At 36.3% G+C, this 6,309-nt stretch overlaps 1 protein-coding gene and 1 long non-coding RNA gene across 2 annotated transcripts in view; one reads left to right on the top strand and one right to left on the bottom strand.

Annotated features, from left to right (window-relative positions):
- Window positions 1-861: 861 nt before the first annotated feature.
- Window positions 862-6,309, bottom strand: part of LOC128629080 (uncharacterized) — a 9,445-nt gene continuing 3,997 nt past the window's right edge. Inside the window, exons 2-3 of the long non-coding RNA XR_008393392.1 lie at window positions 4,308-4,389; window positions 862-1,525 (exon numbers count right to left, since the gene is read on the bottom strand). This is a non-coding gene — a long non-coding RNA (uncharacterized LOC128629080). The remainder of the gene's footprint in view (window positions 1,526-4,307; window positions 4,390-6,309) is intronic.
- igfals (insulin-like growth factor binding protein, acid labile subunit) overlaps window positions 6,151-6,309 on the top strand; it is a 2,620-nt gene continuing 2,461 nt past the window's right edge. The window contains exon 1 of the mRNA XM_017455058.3: window positions 6,151-6,306. The gene's annotated coding sequence lies outside the window, so the exon portion shown is untranslated. The remainder of the gene's footprint in view (window positions 6,307-6,309) is intronic.

Genomic DNA, 6,309 nt, shown 5'->3' with positions numbered 1-6,309 from the left:
GTCAGGCGAGTTGGCTGGCCAATCAAGCACAGTAATCCCATGGTCACAAACCAGTAGTAGTTTTGGCACTGTGGGCAGGTGCTGAGTCCTGCTGGAAAAGGAAATCAGCATCTCCATAAAGCTCGTCAGCAGATGGAAGCATGAAGTGATCTAAAATCTCCTGGTAGACGTGGCATCGACTCTCGACTTGAGAAAACACAGTGGACCAACACCAGCAGATGCTATGGCACCCCAAATCATCACTGACTGTGGAAACTTCACGGTGGACTTCAAGCTACTTGGATTCTGTTCCTCTCCACTCTTCCTCCAGACTCTGGAACCTTGATTTCCAAATAAAATGCAAAATTTACTTTCATTTTCTCCATGCTTGTAGTTGTGTGTACTGAACCAGACTGAGATATTAAAGGCTCAGGAAACCTTTGTAGGTGTTTTGAGTTAATTAGCTGATTAGAGCTCTTCTCAGGTCAACATTTCTCTATTATAAATACTTTATTCTAATATTCTGAGATTCTGGAGATGAGCTGTAAGCCATAATCATCAAGATTAAAACAAAACAAAAAAAGGTGTGAAATATTTCACTAAATTATATATTATTGTTATTATATATCAATTTTGTGTAATTAATCTAGAATATATGAAAGTTGCACTTTTGGATTTTTTTTTTATCTGTCAAAACACTATGTCTTAATTTATCTGCTTGATAAATCTCTGAAGATATCTGCCTGATCCACAGTAAATGATTACCTTTATGACTGTAATGAATTCAGCAAAGAGCTAAATAGTACAACATAGGTGAAACAGCTACAGAATGCGTCTCTGGATTCTTCAGGAAATAACACAGCTCAAGGTTCAAAAAGCATGTTTATGAAAATATTATATTTTATCATAAATATAATATAAATTTGTGGAGGGATAAGGAAGGAAATCATAAACGTGGAGGAAACAGACTGATGGCTCCAGCTACAAGATGGCGAAACAGTAAAAGAGAAAGAAAAAATAATAGACTACATTAATCCACGATGAAGCCAGTTATAGAGGCGACTTTATATCAGATTTTGCAAACTGTGAACAGAAAACTGCACAATGCATGTGTGCATAGATTATTCCCTGCTATTTTTCTCTTGTAAATGTTTCATGACAAATTATAATTTGTTCTGCAATCACTCAGTGACTAATTGACTAACTGACTAATGTCCATGACATAACTGTTACTCCTATTTGTCAGTTTTATGCATAATCCAGGGGGCACGGTGGCTTAGTGGTTAGCATGTTTGTGCCACACTTCCGGGGTTGGGGGTTCGAATCTGTGTGTGTGCACAGAGTTTGCATGTTCTCCCCTTGTTTTGGGGTTTTCCTCCAGGTACTCTGGTTTCCACCTCCAGTCTAAAGACATGCATTGTAGGCTGATTGGCATTTCCAAGTAGCCGGTAGTTTGTGAATTTGTGTGCAATTGTGCTCTGCGATGGTTTGGCACTCGCCTTGTGCCCGAAGTTCCATGGGATGGTCTCCAGGCTCCCCTGTGACCCTGTATAGGATAAGAGGCATGGTAAAATGGATGAATGGATGCATAAACCATATAAAAATAGCAACCGTTTTGAGGTCAAGAGTCGACTGAATATGATAACATCTTTGGTCATGCTTCTGCAGTCTGAGTATACACAGTGGAAACTGCAGGAACTAGATTACAGTGCTTCACCTGAAGCTCACCCTTGTTTGTTATATACACACCCAGGGAAGTCTGGTATAAATGGACTAGATGGGCAGCATTTGCACAAGGAATGTGATATTCATGAAAATCCAAAAAAATAAATTAAAAAAATTGTGTTCTATGAGAGCTCATTGCATAGGTTACTGCAATTTTATATTATGTTGTCAAGATTAAGTATGTTTATAATTATAATTATTGTTATTATTATTATTATTATTATTATTATTATTGTTTAAAATTATAACTTTATTTTATAAAGTGCCTTTAAAAGCAGCTTCTCAAAGCGCTGTACACAAAATAAGCAGTACACAGAATTTTTTTTATAAAAGTAAATAATAATAATAATAATAATAATAATAATAATAATAAAAGTAGACATCAACAGTCAAATGCAAGTTTAAAAAAGTATGTCTTGAGTTGAGCTTTAAAAATGCCAGAGGTCTGAGCTTCCCTAAGTTCGATAAAAAGAGAGTTCCTTAGGGAAGGAGCATAGACAGAAAAAGCCCTGTCACCCATAGATTTTAAACGGGTTTGTGGAACAGTTAACAGATTATACAATGAGGAGCGCAGTCTGCGATTTGGGGTGTAAGGAATTAATAAAGCAGATCAGTAATGAGGAGCCAAGCCATGTAATGCTTTGTATGTCAGCATCATAATTTTCAATTCACAGTACTCACAACCATAGTATAAATAGACTGGTTCTACACAATAAGTATTACGCTCAGTTGCTTAGTCTCTGGCATATTGCCAAGCCTTATCTCGTGTTTGCTTTTCTGATCAAGGACTTTTTTTACCCTGTTGAACTGGATTCTCTGTTCTGCCTAGTTTAGCCTGTTTGCCTGATCATTTGACCCTAGCCTGCCTTGGACTTTGTTTTCTGCCTGATCCTTTGTACTTCATATTGTTTGATTAAACTGCCATATCTGCACTTGCTTCCGTCTCAGCCTCCATTATGTGACAACTATGGACTTTTGGAGGACGGGTGGATTTGCCAAGTACCTCACTTAATTTGCTTTTATCTGGATTATGCCACGGGTAGTGTTTCCTATTTTTAAGCACAAAATGGCTACAATGTCTCTTTATAATGGTGTGTTTTATGAAAAGATATTTTATTTATAGTGTTTAAGAAACATATTTGCCCAGATATGGTATACAGCTCATTAAACAAAGTCTGTATACAAATGACATTCACTTGTATGACATTCGCAAGTGACAGCAGAGGCCAAACAACCTCAAATGGACATTATGAATTTTCTGCGACCTCAAACCTTGACCAACCTTTTGTTTAAATTCCAGATTTATAATATAGGACTGATGTAACATTTTAACATTTATTTTGATATTTCTAATATTAACTTGTAAAATAAATCAATGAAACAAAACAGAAGATTGTGAGTTTCTCTCACTACTCCATTTGGAAATCAAGCCATCCCACATGGGAACCCCTGCTATTTCAGACCAAAGATTTACTTTGAGGTAAGACATCATAACATGCCAGGCTGATGGGAAATGAAGTTCAAGGTGGGGATGAACCACTAGAAGTAGAGATCATGGTCAAAACTGGCTCTGATGTGACAAACATCATGCATCATCCTTCTGTATTCTCAGACATTTTGACTCTTATGTCTTTGGGAAGAGCATGTGTTCCCCTTTCATAACAAAATAGAAACCAAGGGTGTTTTCACATATAGTTATTTTTAAATGAACCATACTCAGTCCTGTTAAAGTGGACCCAAAAGCTGCAAATGGCCTCAGTGCTTTTGGTGTTCACAATACAACTGGACTCAAAAGGGGACTCAGTTCTCTTTCTGGAAATTTTAGCGTTGATGAGCTCTCAGACCACTTGGTGTTCACCAAGTGTGAGTATGCCATTCAAAATGGTTACTTAACATAATGCAATCATTGGGCTGAAATGCTATGATTTGGCTGAAAAACAGAGCATTTTTAATGCTGAAGCATCAAAGTCAGCTTATGCTTCATACCATAGTGCTACTGGCTGATGTGAGTGGTTGGGGAAGACAAAATACGTGCATACCCTACATATATTACACATATACTGTATACTAATAGTAATATACAGTAACTATTATTCCTGACACTGACACAATGCTATTATTGCTGTTGCCTATCAACTTAAGCTCTGTAACATAATTGCTATTACTTAATTGCTATTTCTTATCTGTCATGTTGTTACCTCACATATTGACCTTATTGTGGGACCACATGACTCCATGGAAAGCCATTTCAGTTGTCTTTCTGTTAGGTGACAGAAAACTGGAGCTATATATGTACAGCAACTCTCAAGTTCTTTATCTATAAGCACTTTGTTTTCACAATGCACAAATCAATCAAACCACAAAAAGAACCCACAGGAAAACTGTACTCAGACCACCGCCTGAGGTGGTCTCTGTACGGTTTGTTTGTGGGTAATTTTAGGGGTGGTCTGAGATCATTTGGAATGTTCACATATACACGTTATATCTACCCAAGACTGCTTTAAGTGCTCAAAGGAACTAAGTGTGAAAACGCCCAAAGATGCACGAAATATTGTTCTTTAAATTCGATGCAGATTATGTTTTCATTTATCACAGACATATACCTGTTTTGTGAGGAATTGAATCAAACCATAGTCAATGCCAGTGTCACTCTCGTGTGTGGAGTATAGAACAGCAGTATCCCTCCTGCAAAAAATAGTCCAGTGTAAAGAGAACAAAGCAACATCAAAAAGGATAAACTTCTTTCATTTAAAATCCACTGTTGCTGATTTCAGAGAGAGAGAGAGAGAGAGAGAGAGAGAGAGAGAGAGAGTCTAAAAGGAGGAGGGTGTACTACAGCTTCAGCAATACTTCCTCACAATGCTGAATGACACCATCCTCAATAAACTCACTGAGCTTTACAGCTTTACTAAACTTTGTGGTGCTATTCTGTTACATTCCCTTCAGTCTCCACACAAAGGAGAGTGTGTTTTTAGAAGACTATAACAATTCTTGGCAAAGTTTAGACAGGCAAGAGCCATAAAACAGGGCCCATATAAATAACAGGCAAATATGCACTTAAAGTGGTCAACTGAAAAAGGACATTTTTTTTATATTACTGAATGAAGGACACTGTATACACGACCAGGCCCTTTTTGATTACAGAACAAAAGAAAACCGCTGAGGGGTTGCACTCTTCAAGTCTTGCCCATCAAAAAAAAAAAAAAATACCAGACATTTCAGGAACAAATAATATAGTCCCATTTCCTTGTTCATAATGAAAATGGCAGAGGTCCAGTGATAAGAAAGTAGGTATGACGCCAGAGGTAATATCAGAATTCAATAAAGAAAGAACAACCCTGTGCAAAGTGAGTGACTGTATACAGCTCAGACATGGCCATGACCAATTCACAGAGTAGGACAAATCAAATTCAAAACAAAATTATTGATAAAAGAGTGAATGAGCATAGAGACACAGCCCTCTACTGCCTCTTTTATCTCAGTGCTTTTAGATGACATCTATTTAGCGAAAAAGGCTACATCGCCCTCTACTGCTGATTTTATGTTAGTGCATAAACAGGCACTATCAGTTTGTAAAATTCGGAATTCATAATTACTATTTATACATCATTGTTTTTATGATACTTGTACTATATAACACAGAACAATTTCCAAATTATGTAGCTGAATTTAGCTGAGATTATTTGAATATCTTCATAACAAGCATTATAAAGGTTTTGTAAAAGTGCAGTGCAAATCATTGGATTTACAACATTAATGGAATATCTTGTCTTTCTCTGTGTTCCAAAGTTCACATCTATTTGCTGAAATGTAAACAACCCTGTCCAAATTTTGCTATCTTTTGGAACATGTCAAAGTGGATGGAAAAGCACAGTCAAAGTGAAAAACTTACCGCACTATTCATTTGTAGGCTGAAGAGTGTTAGATCAAGAACAGTATTCAGGCTTTTCTGATGCAATTTAAGAGGGGAAACCATTGCCATCAAAATTTGTACCTTTGTACAGATTTTGCACTTATGCTGAGGAAAAACTTTCTTTATTTAAGATACAGTACAATGTATATTTTATGTACTTCCCAAACACTCACAGCTTTTAGTCAGTAATCTGTTCTAGCAAATACAGAACATGCAAAATTGTTGAAGATGTTTATTGTAAAAATAAATAAACAAACAAACAAATAAATAAATAAATAGAAAAATATACAGATCCATATTACATTAGGATTTACAAATTTTTGTTATTTATTGTTTATTTTCTATTGATAGAGAATACAGCACTACTATAAGATTAAGAACTTTTAACCATGCTTAGCTTGCTATACAGGACATACAATATATTTCCTAAGAACATTTCACAGATTGCAAATTTCACAGAAAAAAAACCCCATAACATTACTCTAATTATTCTGGTAATCATTATTCTAGGACAGATGGTAAATATTTACGATCAAGAGCTACCAATAATACAGCAGTCAGAGATGAAAGGAAGGGGTTAAATTTGTTTCAGTGCCTCAAAAATTGCAGAGACAGCCTAGTCTTTTCACACACACATGTCACCCTTCCAGTGAAAGCTTGACGGACTACTCAAGACTACTGAAAAACAGGTA

This window comes from Ictalurus punctatus, chromosome 24, assembly GCF_001660625.3.
Source record: "Ictalurus punctatus breed USDA103 chromosome 24, Coco_2.0, whole genome shotgun sequence".
Lineage (NCBI taxonomy): Eukaryota > Metazoa > Chordata > Actinopteri > Siluriformes > Ictaluridae > Ictalurus > Ictalurus punctatus.
The sequence above is the reverse complement of the archived record's forward strand: the minus strand, read 5'-3'. Positions and strand labels throughout refer to the sequence as shown.